This window comes from Canis lupus, chromosome 22 (assembly GCF_003254725.2).
Source record: "Canis lupus dingo isolate Sandy chromosome 22, ASM325472v2, whole genome shotgun sequence".
NCBI lineage: Eukaryota > Metazoa > Chordata > Mammalia > Carnivora > Canidae > Canis > Canis lupus.
The window spans coordinates 58,843,263-58,861,172 of NC_064264.1; the positions used below are offsets into that span (position 1 = coordinate 58,843,263).

Here is a 17,910-nt window from a genome sequence, read left to right on the forward strand (position 1 = left end):
TGTGAATTATAGATATTATTGTTTAAAATATGTACACAAAATTCCACCAGTGATTTTATCTAATATCAACCATAACATTCTGGCAGAGAATCAACTTCACTGGGTTTTTCTTATAAACATCACTTTTGATCCATCACATTTCAGAAAGAAAAAAAAAACTATTTAAGAAACTGCTCAAACTTTGGGGTAATAATGCTGTGCTCCAAAAAATAAAAAAAATAAAAATAATAATAATAAATAAATAATGCTGTGCTCCTGGCATCCATGCTAGGATGCTGGCCTGCTCCAGCTATGAAAGGTAATGTCAAAACAAGATCCAGGAAGAAAAAAAAATCAAACTCATTGTTTTCTTGTTGCTTGGTTTTCTTTGCCATATCTGCTATTTACAGTGCTCTTGGGGGACGGCAGGAAGAGAGGGGATCTCTGTATCCTGAAACCTAATGCTTTTCGGAGTTTCACTCCAAGAGTATGTGGATTCAGAAACTATTTACACTTCCAGTTTGTAGATGTTAGTATGCCACAGTTCATGTGGGTCATGAGGACAACAGTAATATAAGGTCCAGAGTAGATATTTTTCCTCTTGGCTCTTTAAAAAAAAAAAAAAAAAGATTTTATTTATTCATTTATTTGAGAGAGAGAGAAAGAGTGAGAGACGGAGCAAGGGGAGGAGCAAAGGGAGAGGGAGAAGCAGACTTCCTGCTGAGCAGGGAGCCTGATGTGGGACTCGACCCCAGGACCCCGGGATCATGACCTTAGCCAAAGGCAGATGCTTCACCGACTAAGCCACCCATGTGCCCCCCACTTGGCTTTTTAGATTGTACAAGGCTTTATAAACATAATACACCAAGCAGTGAATAGAGGAAAAAATCCCATGATTACTTTAAGCTCTTTATAAACTATGCCACCATGCAAACTAATGCACAGTCACCAAGAAAGGAAGGGGGAGTGCTGCCATGAATATGTGCCCAGACTCTAAGGACAAAGCATCCCATCTCTTGCAATAGTGCAGGTAAGATGATCCCAAGAACAGAGCATGCCTGCCCCAGCAGCTCACTTCTGTGAAGGAAAAGAAAATTAGAAAACCATGTAAAAGGGGCCAGGTTGCCCTGCAAACATGCAAATTAGGTGATACACATAAGGAACAAGGAGTACAAGGAAGGCAGGGCATCAGGAGGATCCTGGGGACAGTGACATGTTGACAATTCACCTGTTCTCAACTCCATCCGGGAGTTTGGCCACCTTAGTAAGACAAGGGAGACACAGGGATGAGCTCTTGGCAAGACCCCAGTTCCGTGATTTTATGTGTCGGGACACGTCCTTTGTCCTCAGGGTCTTTTATCGGCAACCTCACCCCTTGAGAGGTGGCCAGATGCCAGTGTTCTCAGGTGGTGCCTGAGGTCATCACTTGCTCCTCCAGCAAGGTCACCTGCCAGCTGGAGGCTGGGGATTCAGGGAATCAGAAGTTACTTCTGATTTCCCTGATCACTTCCCGAATGGCTTCTTCCTGCCACCCTCCCTCCCTGACCATCTCCAACCCATGCTTAAAGACTTGGCCCCATTTCACCTTCTTGAGTGTGCCGCCTTAAGAAGTGGCTTGACCAGCTGCCTGCCCCGCCAAGCTAGATGCCCACCTCGTGTCCCAGAGGCCTCTGTGGTTAGTCACCAACTCCCACGCCCCCGCAGGACCTGCGTCCCTAGACAAGGCTGTTCCCAGGCACAAAGTGGGTGCTTAGCGCTGGTCTTCAAGGAGGACAAGATGCCAGATGACCAAGGCAGGCTTAGTTATCCATTTCCCCAGCAAACATGAGATTAGAAGGAATTAAGAAGAAAGGAGGAGATAGAAGGAATGTCTCTGGAGGGAAGCAAGAAGTAATACTTACAACATGATAGCAAAGAACAAAAAAGATAAATATTTTTTAAAAGCAAAGAACTAAAAGGGCTTAGGAATCGGGGCCCATCTATCTCATGAAGGGGAGGCCCACAGTGTTGTAGACTCAGTATTCACTGAGTAAAGCAGGGCCATGCTGGTAACGGGTGGTCATGGTTAAGTGCAGTGCTGAGAACTGTGGAGCTACGTTCAGTATTCATTCAGGTCTCATCCTGGGACCAGCTGGGTCTGAAACCCTGCATGCTCTCGTGAGAACAACGTCAGTATTCACTTTCCAAGAAGACTGCAGTGTGTTGCTTTGTGTGAAACAGTACAGTGGATGAAGAACGGGTTCTAGGGACAGCCACACTCAAATCGTAGCACCGTCATTTCTACCCACGTGATCTGGGTAGCTTTGAGCCCTTCTTCATCTGTAAAAGTGGATTTTAAAATAATTACCCTGGAAGGTTTGATACGGAGATTAGAAATGAAGTTTAAAAGGCAACCAGCGTGCCATGTGGGGTGGCTAAGTGTTGTAGTATTTGCTTTTTCATCCAGCCCGCAAACATGAACTGAGCACCTTCTGTGTAGAGGACCCCAAGCAAAAGAGATGGGTAGGATTCTCACCCTCAAGATCACTGTCTAGGGAAGAGATGGAAAGGAGAACAGATCAAATAAATAATCGGAAAAGATTGGACGCCTGGAGGCTCGGTGGTTGAGCATCTGCCTTCAGCTCAGGTTGTGATCCTGGGGTCCTAGGATCGAGTCCCACATTGGGCTTCCTGCAGGGAGCCTACTTTTCCCTCTGCCTGTGTCTCTGCCTCTCTCTCTCTCTCTCTCTGTGTGTGTGTGTGTGTGTGTGTGTGTGTCTCTTATGAATAAATACATAAACTCTTTTTTTAAATAAATAAATAAATAAATAATCAGAAAAGAATGACCAATACCCTCCATGCAGGCCATCTGGATCGAGGGCCTTCAGAAGGGTGTCTAGTGAAGTCAGCCCAAGGTCGAGGGTTAAATAGACAAATGTTCCTCCAGAAAACTCACTGAAATAGTCCTTCTTAATACTCATGGATAACAGGTGCACAACTATAATGAGTATTTTTTAAACTTCGGAAGCCAGGCTCCTTGGTAGCCAAGACCAAGCTGCCTCCAGTCCTGACAATTGCCCCTAAAATCCATTTGATAAGAGAAACAACGTATTGGCAGGCTTTGTGCTTTTGTTATGGCTGTTCCTCGACATCAGGAGAACCTCTCAGATCTGGGCAGGGGAACGGCACCCTTCCAGGCAAGCCGATTATCAGCCAAACTCTCCACCTGTCCACCAGCAGTCCCACACCGGCCCAGAGGATGCTGCTGGCCATTTAGTGGCTTCGAGCTACAAAGAGCAGCTCCCGGCCAGCCAAGGCCCAGACAGAGCCCCGCACTTGTTTCTAAGAATAGATGCCTTCTGGGACTTCAGCTTTGTTTTTGCAAACACATCTCAGCCCATGAGGCTCAGGGGCAAGTAATGGAGCCAAATAACTAGCCTCGTGGAGGTGAACTCACGATGTCTTCTTCTAAGGCACGGTCCTGAGGCTTTGTCCTTCCTGGGCCCTGGCTTCGAAAGTGCAGCCAGCACGCTATGCATGCAGAGCCAGCACGCCGTGCTCTCTGCAAGCCCCTAAGCTCACTCCTTGCTTGGTTCTGGGCTCAGTTCAGTGTTGTTTGATGTTTATTCAAGAAGCAGTGCTTTCTGTTGCAAAGAGTTACCTGCAATTAAAATATATGCACCTCAGGAACGTTTATAAAGCTTCCGTGTTGATTGCATGACCAGAAATAGACTTTTTGGGTATTCCTTGATTTATGTTAAGGAAACCTGATGGTACCAGCTTTATAGTAAAATACCAAAAATGGTTAAGGAGAAAACCCAGGACCAGGTCCTATGTAAGCTGGACTTGAATAAAATTGCTCAGACTGGCCCCAGGAGGCCAGATGTAGGCCGTAAGTGAAGATTGATACACAGTGTGAAACTTGGGAGTGGGACTTGACAGCAGACAAGATGGCCCGCCAGTGCTCTGCGCCTTGGGTCAGTGCTCCTGACCTCAGGTCTGTGCTCCTACAGCTACAGCCAGTGCTCCTTACCTCCAGCCAGCGCTGCTGATCTCAGGCCAGTGCTCCTGACCTCCGGCTGGTGCTCCTGTGCCTCAGGCAGCCGGGAAGCACTGGCGGCCGCCACCCCTTAGGGAGGAGGGGGAGTGCCGACGCTGGACTTTTCCTGGCTCCCGAGTGCCGGGCGTGTCTCAGGGCTCCAGACACTACTTGAAAAGGGAAGGTTTCTACTCCTGGCACAGTGGCCTTTCCTCTGCCCAAAATCCAGTTTATTTTTACTCGTTGAATGAGAAGGAGAGCAAGCCCTGTGCTCTGTCATGCTCCCTGCCACTGCCACACAGGAGGCCATAGATCAGGATGAATGCTGTCGGAAGGAATGTGTTTATTGAAGGGGCAGTTTTATCCCTGAGAGAGCAGGGCTTTTTGACTTTAAACATGGCATAAAGCTTCTATGTGGTGAGTCAGCGAAAAAAAAAAAAAAATGCTCTCTTTCATACAAATGAGGGTTAGATTGGCTCATTTGTTGTAGTGGGCTCTCCCCTGACTTCAGACTTGGTGCCTGATAAAGCATGTCGCTCCAGCTTGAGGCCTGGTCTCCATGGCTCCAGGGACCTCCTGTGGCCTCCCTGTGGGTCTGTCTGGCCAGTTCTCCCACACTTCCTTTGTCCTGGTCCCTCTGGCCTGCGTGCTCCTGCCTCCCCTTTCCAGGTGCGTGCTCGGCCCACCTGCAGATGAGGGGCAGGCCTCATGACCAGGGACTCCTGCCGTCCTGCCTTCCCAGCTCCCCATGTTCTGGGGCATGGGAGCCTGGGCACTCCCCCCACTGCCCCCAGTCCTGACATTTCCAGCCTATTGCACAGGCAGGACAGGACACTGCCCCCAGATGGTTCCCTGCCCATCAGCATCTTCAGGAAGGTGTGGCTAAGTCCAAGAGTGAGACCGATGCCCCTGGCCAGCATGAGAGGCACAGTGGACACCACCACCCCCTAATGTCCAAATTAGGAGATCCTATCACTTGTTTCCTGTAAAGCAGTATGTCATCTGGGAGGCGTTCACCGTCTCTAAAACACCACCAGCCTTTAGCAGACGTCATGCTGTATCGCTGGCACCCACACATACATCTACTCACAGACTTGCACATGGTTTGGAGTGAAGCCACCCGTCCTCTAACTTCACTGAGTCACACCACAGGGAGCAGCAGCATCAAAGCTGGGCATCAGAGCCACACTGCGAGCTGGTGGCATGGGCGGCATCGCCTCACATATACACCCATCTCAGGGAGCATGACGTGTGGTTGCCCAGAGTTCCAGGAATCAAGCCCGACCCCAGCTAACAGGCCTCTGCTCTGGGATACTGCTTCTTCACCCAGTACCTTTCATGCCAGCCCACCGAAATGAGGATTCAGGTAACATGTGGGTTACACTCCCTGCCTTCTTTTTGCCCTAAACATCCTTAAAAAAAATTTTTTTAATAGCTCACCTCCTACTGATGCAATCCCCTCTTAAAAAAAAAAAAAGTTTGATAAATGCATTTAGTGGGGCACCTGGGTGGTTCAGCGATTGAGCCTCTGCCTTCAGCCCAGGGCATGATCCTGGGGTCCTGGGATCAAGTCCTGCATAGGGCTCCTTGCGGGGAGCCTGCTTCTCCTTCTGCCTGTGTCTCTGCCTCTCTCTGTGTATCTCTCATGAATAAATAAATGAAATCTTTTAATAAAATAAATAAATGCATTTAGTCAACTATACTATGTACTTTGTCAAACCAACTCCATTTTATTAAATGCCTATTTTACTTGGCACAGAGTAATTTGAAGACAACTTTGTCGGGTTACAATCTCTTCCATTTATTCACAGTGCATACTGAGTATGTACTAAGTCCCCAGCATGCGTGAGGTGGAAGGATGCCAGTGTTCATAAGACACAACCCTGGAGACTCATACAGTCTGCTTGAACTTGGGGGAATCCCAGGGAGACATTCCCAAAGGTTACATAATAACCTCGAACAAGAACCTTGAAACCTTGGACGTCAGAGCCAGGGGGACCCCTGACCAACCTTCTAGCCGGCACTCAGGCTCCATGAGCGAGTGCCTGGCAGCCACATGCTGCCCCCATGCTGGTGCCACAGGTAAGACACAGAGCCTGGTCCAGACTCACAGCTGCAGACCAATGCCCCACTAAGTCACGTTTCAAAACTTTCACATTCAGATTTCCGGTTTTACACTAAGTCCCCTTATAAACTCAGGGGCTGCTATTCCATAGGGTGGTTGCAAACCATTCTTTAGGGATTGGAAAGCCTATTTTCATGCCCTTTGATTGCATTGATGTTCATTCTGGATGACACATTCTCGGGATGCTTTCGCCAGAGGCATCCTATATGGCAGGGCTGGGTGTGGGGGCCTGAGAAACCACAGAGCAGCCTGTCGTTGGACCTGAGTGAGTAATCCCCTTGCTGGAGGGCCTGGTGCACAAGTCCTGTTCCCATGGCATCCTACACGTTGCAATTATTGCCAAATCCAAGTGAAACTCTTAGTTCTTATACCGATATCTGTTTTCTAAACTGATAGTTAATCAAGTAGAAGCTACTTTATTTGTATCTGATAGTATCTTTTCAAACTCTTTATTCAATCATTTGGGTCACAAGTGAATTAGGAATTGACCAATTTAGGCAAGAAAATGTGGAGTTAAGACTTCTTTCTGTGATTCTTCCTCGTTCACAAAAAAAAAAAAAAAAGTATTCATTTTTAGTAGTGCTTTGGGATTGTTTTCGTTGCTTTTCTTTTGTTTTGTTAGCATTTTGAAGAGTCTTGTTGGAAACTCGGCTTCCAGAATGCTGGCTTGGCTGCCTTCTGTGCTATAATGCTCCTACTTTATGAAAATAGTTACAATATCTGCAGAGCCTCTGAGAGCCCCTCCTGCCACTGAGCAGCAGTGTGACCTCTGTAACAAAAGAACTAAAGGCATATATTTCCAAATCAGCACCGTGGGGACAATTAGAAAACCTTAACCAGGTAGAGGTCAGCAGACCTGGTCATTCTTGAGGTGCCTTGATGTTATTGGTGCAAACTGTTTAATAAAATGTTGATGATCCTTTGACTTAAAAGAATTTCCAGAGACCTAATGTGTCCCTTGTCTGCATCACTCAGAATGCTTATGAAGGAGAAACTGGCTGTACCACTCACTGGCTCAGTGGCCTTGAGGAACTCCTCCACCTCTGTCAACCCCACAATTTTGTTCTGCAGAATGAAATAATAACGTTGTTATAGGTGTTAGAAGTAGATGACCTCGTCTCCAGTATCTGGCAAATAATAGCTGTGGCCGGCACTTGTAATGCGTGACCTCCGCCATCCCCATTGTGGCCCATTTTACCCTCCGTGGACAGTGTTCATGGGTGTGATGTGGTGGTTCTTTCTCTGGGGTGGTCTCATTTAGCTATTCCTCCATATTTTCCCTGCGTTTCTCAGGGCTCCTGATACCTCCTTATGTGGTGCGCATCCTCGTGTGCGTTTCTTCAAGAAGCCTTTCTGTTCTGGCCACCACCATTCCACTCCCTCCCAGGGTCAATTTGAAGGGGATGGAAACAAACATTTGAGTTTTCCATAGTTAAGCGTGGGAGGTGAAGACCTTCAGGTTTGGGATTCTAGAATGTGGAAGAGGTTGAACTCAGCACTGAAAATCAGGATCAAAAATTGTAAGAATTTGCATAAAAAGAATCAGGAAGAAAACAAGTCAGCCAGCACCTCAGCGAAGAAGGAGCACTGCTAGGAGCCAAGTGGAAGAGCCCAAAGAATGAGCCTATTCATGCTCCCAGCCATGTTCCAAACCCCAGTAAACAAAGTATGGTGCTTCCGATGAAGGATAAACATGTCTGGGCCGGCCCTCATTTCCCAGGTGCAGGGGAGGTGGGTTCTGGCGGGAGGTGGGCCAGGGCTAGGAATTCAGGGTCCGAGAGAATGGGGAATGAAGATTAACTCAGGGAACAGGAGCAGAGGGGCCACTGGCAAGGCCCTGGATCTGCAGGGCTGGGAGCCATCTGCGCCTGCATCGCCTCGTATGTGAGAAGTACTCGTGACGCTTCCCCACAGACATGAATTGTGCGGCAGATGTCTCCCACCCCGTGCAGAGGAAAGACCAAGCTACACATTCCTGTTTCCTCGTGGGATGCCTGAGAATCCCTCACCACAGTGTGTCCTCTCCCCCTCCCTTGTCTCATTGTGGTCAGAGATAATTATTGGATATTTCCTGCCCTGCAAGCCATCTGGTCTTCTGTGGTGTCCTTCGTACTCTCTGTTTCTCTGACTACGAGTGAAGGCCCAGAATATACAAGTGGAGGCACTGAGACAGTTTAGCACCAAGAAAGTCAAGCCGAGGAGTGATCGTGTGTGTCCACGAGTCCTGGAGGGGCTGTAAGCACAGGCTCCATGCTGATCGTCACCCCACCTGCACCCCATGTAGAGAACGAGGGGAGGAGAATCCCCATCAGAGTTAAGGAAAGGATGCGGTGAACCCCCTCGTCCCAGCCTGTTCCCCGCCTGGAGACAGGTGGGGCTGCAGGCACCCTCAGCATAAGTTCATGAGAAACGGGGAATGAAGTTCATCTCCCATGATTCTCTTTGGTAATGTAAAATTAAACTTTCTCATTTCTCCAAGGAGCTCATTTAAAAATACCACTCAAAGGAAAAGGAAAATTAAAATCTCACACTACACCTTCCACTGGCTTAGCTTCTTCATGGTCAATCGCTGTCCCAGCCAAGAGTGATTTCCAAAAATGTAGAGTTTCTAAATGGCAATACAAGGATGTGGAAATTATGTTAGGATTATAACTTTATGACTGTAATGCCATATGACGCAAGCCTTATGTAAAAATGAAATGATATTTCTATTGAAATGCATTTCAGTTCTCTGGGAAACAAGGTTTTTAAGACCGGATTTTAATTACTGCATTTCAGCTAGGCTTCATGCCATAGTTCTAGACAATTTCAAGACAATCTTGCTATTAAAAGTTTTTGGAAAATAAACCCTGATTGCATGACTCAGATATAATGAGAGTCAAAATGTCTCTTCTGAAAACATGACTACAGGACCCATGGCGGGTGAAGACCTTCCTGCAGAACGCAGTGCTGGGTGAGCCCCATGCTCCCGCGTTCACGGTGTCCTCCCTGCCTTTATCCACAACAGTTCAAGCAGGCATTGAAAGCACGAGGGAGGAATTAACACTAGAATTGCCTATGCTTTATGTTGATTCGTTTATCTTGTTAACTTGGATTTCTTGCGTACCTCCAGTTGAGGATCTTATAACCCCCTTGACAAGGTGGCATGTGGGTATTATCTCACAGTCATCACAAAACAACAAGCCTACAGTGCGTGCTTTGTACCAGGCACTGTTTCACACTTTATGTATATTTGCTCCACTGTTACAATAACCCAATGAGGCAGGTCGCTCTATTCTCCTTTCTAGACAAGGAAGGTAGAGCACAGAGAGGTCCACTTGCCTGGTCAACCAGTTCTGACCCAGGCATTCCAACTCCAGAATCCATGCTGCGGACTGTTGTCTTCTGCTGCTGCTAAGCTAACCAACTGTCAACTACTTACTCACTTTCTCCTCCCACCCTATCTCCAGCCATATCAGGCACCACAGAAAAATGCAAATGCAAGAAATAGGTTTCCTGCTCCTCAAAACATTCAACATACAATCATGATACGACCCAGCAATCCCACTCCCATGTGCGTACCCAAGTGAATTAAAAACAGACACGCAGCCGCTGTTCGTAAAACCGTATTCCTGGCAGCACCCTTCACAATCCTCAAAAGGTGGGAACAACCTGGGTGTCTGTCAGCATGAACAGGAAGCAGAATGTGGTGTGGCCACACATTGGAAGAGTATTCAGCTCTGCAAAGGAGCGAAGTGCTGGCACACACTACGGCGAGGGTGCACGGTGAAAACAGTATGCTCAGCAGACGCCAGTCACAGGGGGGCATTGAGTGTGTGTCTTACAGGAAATGTCTAGAACAGACCCATTCTCGAGGGAGAAAGCAAATTCCAGGTTACAGGGCCTGAAAGAGGGAAGAAATGAGAGGTATTGCCTAACGGGGCCTGTTTCAGTTTAGGATGATGACAGTGTTGGTACAACATTGTGAATGTGCTTAATACCAGTCAGTGGTATCCTTAAAACAGTTGAAAGGGTACATTTTTTAGAACACGTATTTTGCTATGATAAAAAAAATAATAATAAAGCTAAAGGAAGCAACTAAAGAGGGGCTGGGAGGCTCAATTGGTGATGCATCTGACTTTTTTAAGATTTGTTATTTATTTATTCATGAGAGACACAGAATGAGAGAAGCGGAGGGAGAAGTAGGCTCCATGCAGGAAGCCCAATGTGGGACTCGATCCCAGGACCCCAGGATCAGGCCCTGGGCCGAAGGCAGGCCCTAAACCACTGAGCCACCCAGGCGTCCGCAGTGTCCGATTCTTGATTTCAGCTCAGGTCATGATCTCAGGGTCATGGGATCAAGCCCCATGTCGGCTCCATGCTGCATATGGAGGCTGCTGGAGATTCTCTCGCTCTTTAAAATAAATAGATCTTAGGAAGAGAGAGAGAGAGAGGGAGAGAAAGGAAGGGAGGGAGGGAGGGAGGAAGGAAGGTAGGAAGGAAGGAAAGGAAGGAAGGAAGGAAAAATTTATTCCTGTCCTGAGGAGCTTATACTCCGTTAAATACAGAAAATTAACACGTAAAAAATGAGTGAGGACACAGTTATCTGCAAAGCTGAGCAACACGAATGGCAGAGCAGCGGACGTGAGAGTGCTCCGTGCGGCCACAGCACGGCGGGGCTGGCCCTCGAGCAGCAGAATACACTCCCGCAGTGATGCATCCTGAGCAAAAGGCCAGCGGCCGGACAGAGAGCAGGCCACGTCCAGATAGAGCACTTTCCCGCCGTCGGGTGGGCCCCACCCTGGAGCCCCGCCGGACGTGCTGGAAACAGCGGGAGAAAGCCAGTGCGGCGGTGGGAAGGCTGGTGGCAGAGGCTGAAACAGGGCAGGGAAGAGTCAGCCAGCCAGCCAGGAGAGCTGGCCTGGACAGTATGGGCCGTCGCCCGAAGGCAAGGAAGAGGAACCGAGGAGGCTGGTGGCAGGAAGGCAGGAGAAGTGGGGTGGGGAGTCGAGTCGGCCAAACAAGAGGAATGTCGCGCATCACAAAAAAGCAGTGGTCTGGATGAGGTGGTGGCTGATGACCTGTGTGCCGGGGACGGTTTGAACTCTGGGGCAAAAAGCAGGCGGAGGGGGGCTGGCTGCACAGGCGGAGTGGAGTCCTCTTGTTTTCTAGATGCTTCTAAGGGCCAGCGGGCATGTGAGGTGGCCTGGGGGCTTGCTGTCTGCTGGTAGTGGGAAGCAGAGCCCTGGGTGTGGAGGCTCTTTGTCTCTCCTTCGCTCTCCCTCTCTCTCTCCCCCCTCTTTCTCTCTCTCTATCTCTTCTGCTCTCCCTCTCTCCATCACCCTCTCCTTCTCCCTCACCCTCTCCCTCTCTCCTTCTGTCTCTCTCTAACTCTCCCCCTGTCTCCTTCTGTCTCTCTCATCTCTCTCCCTCTCTCCTCTCTCCATCTCTCTCCCTCTCTCCTGTCTCTCTCCATCCCTCTCCCTGTCTCCTTCTGTGTCTCTCCATCTCCCTCTCCCTCTTCTGTCTCTCTCCATCTCTCTCCCTCTCTCCTTCTCTCTCTCTCTCCATCTCCATCTCCCTCTCTCCTTCTCTCTCTGTCTCCCTCCCACCTCATCGTCAGCCCTCAGTCTGCAAAGTTACATGACAATGTGACACATTTCTCCGGTAATTCTTACAGTCACCTTTCTAGACATGGTCATCTTATCAACTAAATATAAAACTGTTTATAATTAAAATGTTTCCCCAACAAAATGTTTCACTACTGATGCCTTAGATCCAAATCTTTAGTTCCACTTGAGGGATATAGAATAAAATAGATAATAAGTAAGAACCCAGAAAAAGTAAAAGGCCTGAATGAAAATGAGACTAAAATAAATGAGATGTACTCTTTTCTACTATTTTAAATAGACATTAGCAGGGTAGTTTTAGATTTACAGAAAAACTGCTCAGAAGGTAGAGAGACTTCCCACATCCTTGCCCCTTCTCACTCCCTGCTCCCCTAGTCGCTAACATCTTTCATTCAGGTAGTACATTTATTACAAGTGATGAACCAATATGGACCCCCCATTATTCTTTTTTTTTCATGGGAATCTGTCTTTGGGGATTTGTGCAATTGAATAATGCGGATTGAAAGGAATTTTTAGAAACCAACCCAGGACTTGTGACAACGCATGTGAGTTTCTCTCACTCTGTAAATGGAGGATCAGATGGTTCTTCTACAAGCAGGGATCCCCAGAGTATCTGTCTATAGGGAATTACCCTTGACTTCAGTGGGTGAGCTCTGTGCTTGGACAGGCTCCAAGAGTGATGGGATTTAGCCAGCAAGAAGTTCTAGAAAATGGAATCATTCTGTTTTCTCTGGAACATGCCTTCATGACTCCAGTTTGCATTAACAAACCATCAGACACACTCACCCACCCTTTTTCCTTTCAAGTTACCAGTGATCTCCAAAAGATAAAGACTGGACAATTTGTAATTAAACTCCATGACTACCTAAAACTAAGCCATTCGAATTTTTAATAGAAAGGACAAGGTTAAAAAAGAAAAAAAAAAAAGAAAGAAAGGACAAGGTTGACCCTTCTATCCTGTAAGGAAGGAAGGAATTAAACATGATTGCCAATCCCTAATGATAAAATAAAATCAACATTGATATTTAAGTAGTTATGGCTTCTTTATTCCAAACAGCAAACATTTGTCTTCCATCCTATGTTTAAACCATCAAACGTGTCAAACTGTATGCATGGAGAGGTTTTAGGGAAAAGGTCTAGGAAGTATGCAAATGTTCTGTGATTTTATTTCATGTTTCAGCCGGAGCACAGAATTCTACAGGTCCTGAGCCTGCACTCCCCTCTGAGAGCCCAGCTTCCTGGGACATGACTAATGCGGGGTTATTCACAGCCTTACCATCCTTGGTCATAACGTTGCTCAGGGCCAGAGTGGGGCTGCCAGGACCACAATGCAGCCCTGTTAATATTACATGACAGTCGGAGATTTTTTGGAAAACTTCCTCTGGTCCACTGTTTATACACCCCATTGATATTTGTCCGAAGATAATTTTACAGTCCGTTTACTTACAAATGCGTCAGAAGAGTCTTGGGCTGCTTCTTCCAGAGTGTCTGCCAAGTACAACTGTAACAGGAAGTGGGCTATGTAGACCTAGAACCTAACAGCCCCTGCTAGCATCCCAGACCACCACGTGGTCTCCCTGGCCTGTGTCCATCATCCAAACGTTCAGGTTATCAACATTTATGAGCTTGATTAGGAGGGAGAACGCACCAGAAGAGAACTTTACACAATGAATTTCTCCTTTCTCATTTCCAATTGGTCATGGGTATATATTTTTATAGTAGGAGAGGGGTGAACTACTTGCCTCTGTAACTACAGAAACCTGCTGTGGGTGGCATGTCCCACCACCTTTGGTAACCACCACAAGGAAAGCAGACATTTTTGGAGTAAATAAGAACTGGAAATATTGTCTCTGCATGGGACTGCCACGTACAAAGTGATGTTGCACAAGGCGTGGTAGATCATGTGGCCTGAGACCCCAAGTCCTTATACCAACACAGAGTCCTTCGTGGACACAGAGGAGACATACTCAGTTCTGTCCTCAGGGGTGCATGGCACTCAAAAGGAGGCTCACACACCAGGTTTTCGTATTTGACAATTTGTTCTTTTGAGTCCCATGAAAGGTTTCCTAAGGTCACATGTTAACAGCCCTTCAGTTTGAAAAGATGGGCTGGTATTTACTGAAAGCAACCAGGTGGGAACTGGGAAAATACAGAGCAAAAGCAGACCCCCATGGGAGACTGCTTCCCCAGGCCATATGCATTCTGAAGGCTTTGATGTTATTTTTAGAAAAGCACAAAAATCAGCTTTCTTTCTCCACTCCTGCTTCCTTTTCCTTTTCTCGTCCCTCCTCCATGGTGGCTGTTTCCATGACTGTTTTTATATGCCACTTTAGGGTGAAAAAAGGCAGTATGAAGTATATTTCTTTAAGCGCAACTAAAAATCATAAAATGCATCTCTGTTATAAGAATTCATAGCTTGAATTCATAGCCCATTGAAAGAATAGCAGCAAATACAAATCAGCCAAAGATGAGACACACAATTTAGAGCCATTACTGGCCTCAGAAATGGAGTCAGGAAGAGCACAGTCCACTTGGTATCACACTGCCTGTCCCAGCCCAGATGCAGGTCAGAGTGGGAAATCATCCAGCTGGTTGGGGGGCCACCAACCAAATTCATTTAGATTGATTTTTTAAAATCACTTTATTTGGGCCAAATCCATTTAAAAAGTTTTTTTTTTTTTTCTTCCTTGACTGTCTAACTGTATTTGTCTTGGCTTGCTCAGGCCATTTTATCAAAAGAGATCAACCGCAAATTCCTGCCAGTTTTTAGTTGAAAGAACCTTCCTCATTGGCAGGAAAATCAAGAGAACACATACGTTGTAAAGCAGCCACTGTACACGAGTATTCTGGTAGCTCTTGCAAAGAGTGTTGTAGAAACAGGTGGAAGGAAAGAGAAGTGGAAGAAAAAAGCCATTAATATCACACGCACTGTGCCAGCCGCTCAACTCACAGAGTCCTCACAGAAACACACTCACTTAGTATAGACGGTGGGCTTGAGGTGAAACCCTTGCCCAGGGCTCCTCAGGGAGAAAATGTGTTCTTCCCATACAGCCTCAAACCTGGGAGGCTGGAGACCTAGCTAGAAGCTCACACTCACAGAACAGCCAGAAGATCCTGCCAGACATTATAGGTCAGTGACAAACTGATGCTGGCATTCGGGACAAACCTGAACTGTCCCAGCTCAGCATGGCTGGGAGTGAAGGAAGTAATCTAGCTTCAACCAGAATGGGTTTTAAAGTGACTCTGCGAGTGTTTTGGGCCCCCAGACCTGAAGTCTTGGATATCTGACCCATTTTACTGATTTTCTTTCCCACAAATTGACAAATAACAAGTGCCGGTTTCAGCTTAGGTCTTTTGAAACCTTTCATTCTCCAGATGCCTGTCATTCCCCGGGCGATGCAATCTACTCTTGTGAAATATATGAAAATATTGGAACTTTTGGAAAATGATTTAAATTGGGAGGGGATTTGTCATGACAATGTTTTAAACTGTAAATTCCCACACAACTCTTCTAATTTGCTTTAATCTAATTATATTTGCAATCCGTGGTCCCCCTGGCAGGAAGAAGAGAGGCCACCTGCTCCCTTCAGAGGGAAAAACAGTGCTTCCAGGCTTAGGCAGGAGGGCTGGAGTGAGACTTGCTTCGGTCATGGCTTCTGTAGTTGATAATTGCACAAGTTCCTTCTGTAAGACGCTTGATTAAAATTCTTGATGACTTTGGTAATCACAAGGCTAAGAGAATCTAGTGTTCTTTAATTTGTTCCGTATTTATAATATATCCAGTAACTGTGTGTAGTAACCAGACAAACTCTCCCAAACACGCGGCCAGCTGCGGTTTTAACCTCTACTCGGGTTTGCGTGCTGGCTGTTCCTACAGCCTCATTAACCAGCCAGCCAGGATAGTGACTTCCATTTTAATTCATTCAGTTAGTACAAGTTCCTTGTATAACCTGATCATTTATAAACACTTGGGAGACCAATTCATATGAGCAAGAAATGTGGAAAAGTTTCTGAGCTGACAAAATACTGAAATAAGACATTAGATGTTTTGGGGATGTTAATTCACTCTGTGAATTTTGAAACTTTGGTCAAAAGGAAACTCCTATCACTTTCCTGCTGATATCAGACAAAATGGAACTGGGTGAAGAGGCACAGAGCAGCTTTTCTAGCCCAAAGTCAAGGACAAAACAATGACAATAAGAGAATTATCATTTCATAGGTATTCAAACATACATTCAAAATTATAACTAGAGAGCAAAAGGCTCAGTGTTTTAGATATTCTTCACTAATTTGATTTCTGGGTCCTTGAATGTGATCCCCATTTGTCAATGTTTCTATCACAAACACACACACACAAACAGTACAATTTTATGATCTATTCTCTCGTCTTCCAAAGGAGGGAAATATGGTCACCTCTCAACCTGCACAATACTACTTATGATAGGTTAGATTTTTAAAAATGCCCTAATCTGCTTCAATAAATAAGTGAAAAGGGCTAATCAGAAAATGAAGTGTTTAAGATGATTGGCCTAGATTTCTGCCTCCTGTAAGGATTCTCACATTCATATGCACACACTCTGAGTCGCTCCCTAAAGCCTGATGAGTTCAACACATTGGCCAGCGTTCCATTTTGTAAGTTTTAGCAGAGAACTATTTAAAAGGAAAAACCTAGCCTCACAAATAAACTTATATTTTAAGAAAAAAAAAAAAAAAGATGTAGCTCTTGGGGCTTCCAATGCCTCTTAACAGAAAACATCTGCTGGACTTCCTGAATTTTTCTAAGACCTTGAGAACACACCCACACATTTCCAACTTCTGTCCTGACCATTGGGTTGGTTCAGCAACACTCAGTTTTGTAACCGACTGTTCCATCCACAGTTGTTTGGTTTTGCTCTTTATTATATATTTGTACCCATTTGTTTATTCCATCAATACAGTACTGATTAGCTCATTAGTCTGGGAAGAGAACAAGTTTACCTAGGCTCTACACGAGGGTGGGTTGGGTGGTGTTTAGTGCTGGTTTTGGCTTTGCTCAAAGGAACCCACCAACTCATTTTGGTATGGTCCGTGTCCTTTATAATGAAAAACAAAGTAAACTAAAATAACCGGAACTATACAGCATATGCCATTCCACGAAGGCATAAACTCAAGGGGACCTGATGTGATGTGTTGAGAAAAGGGAGCAGGGTTTTGTTGGCAGGTTTGCCTACCTGGGGAGCTAAAAGAAACAAAACTTTTTTTCTAAAAAAGCTTCTTCAAAGTCCACCTTTTGTTTTAGGAAAACGTTCAGCTCTGTTACATTCTAAGCAGCTCTGTTTCAGAGCGGACTGGACTTTGACTTCTCGTCTCACTGACCTGATATTACTTCACCCCGTTCATAGCCACTCACACTGTGAGAGCTTCTTGGTCTAAAAGCTCTTAAACTGAGTTTCTGTGAATCAGTTACTGTTCAAAGCAAAAAAAGTAAAAGGTAGCAAAACATATAATGATGTATTTTGATTCCTCATATTTCATTTAACTGCATTTTTAAGGTAAACTTTCTGGGTCCATGGATCTCTTCAGGTCTGACACATATTTGAAGGTTCTGTTCTTCCTGCAAAATGGAAGACTCATGAAACTCAGTATATTATAATTGTTCACATATTCAACAAGCCCACGTCTAGGACTCCCATGTGAGTAGGAGATGCAGATTTGCAGAGGCATGGCAGCCGCCCCTCACCGGCGCACCTCTCATGGGAGAGGACGGGATGCTCTCCTAGCCCAGAAGTGAGGTATCACTAGGCATGCCCCGGGTGGGGGGTGATACTCAGAGTGACATCACATGGACAGATCCCAGATGGACTCATCAGTGGGAAAAAAAGCGGGCACCAAGGGTGGAGGTCTGAAAGGCAGTTCCTTGTAAGGAGCAGAGAAAGAAACTCCTGGAAAGAAAGTGGAAAACAAGCAGCAGAGAAGAGGGGCAGTCAGCAAGGATGACTGGCCAATGGTGTCACATGCCTCAGGGAGGAAGGATGGAATGAAGACCATCTTTAAAGCAAGGGGCCAAGAAGAGAAAAGGGGAGGAGGGTGGGAGCTGGTGGACTGGAGGAATTAAACAATTCCTATAAAATCCAAACACCGCAGATCATTTCAGAGAACAAGCAGGTGGGCTGTGGTTAGAAAATGGGCTTTGCCCTCTG

The 17,910-nt window shown here is 46.2% G+C and overlaps 1 protein-coding gene across 4 annotated transcripts in view; it reads left to right on the forward strand.

Moving 5' to 3' along the window:
* COL4A2 (collagen type IV alpha 2 chain) overlaps positions 1-17,910 on the forward strand; it is a 538,879-nt gene that overhangs the window by 436,551 nt on the left and 84,418 nt on the right. The gene's annotated exons all lie outside the window — the stretch shown is intronic.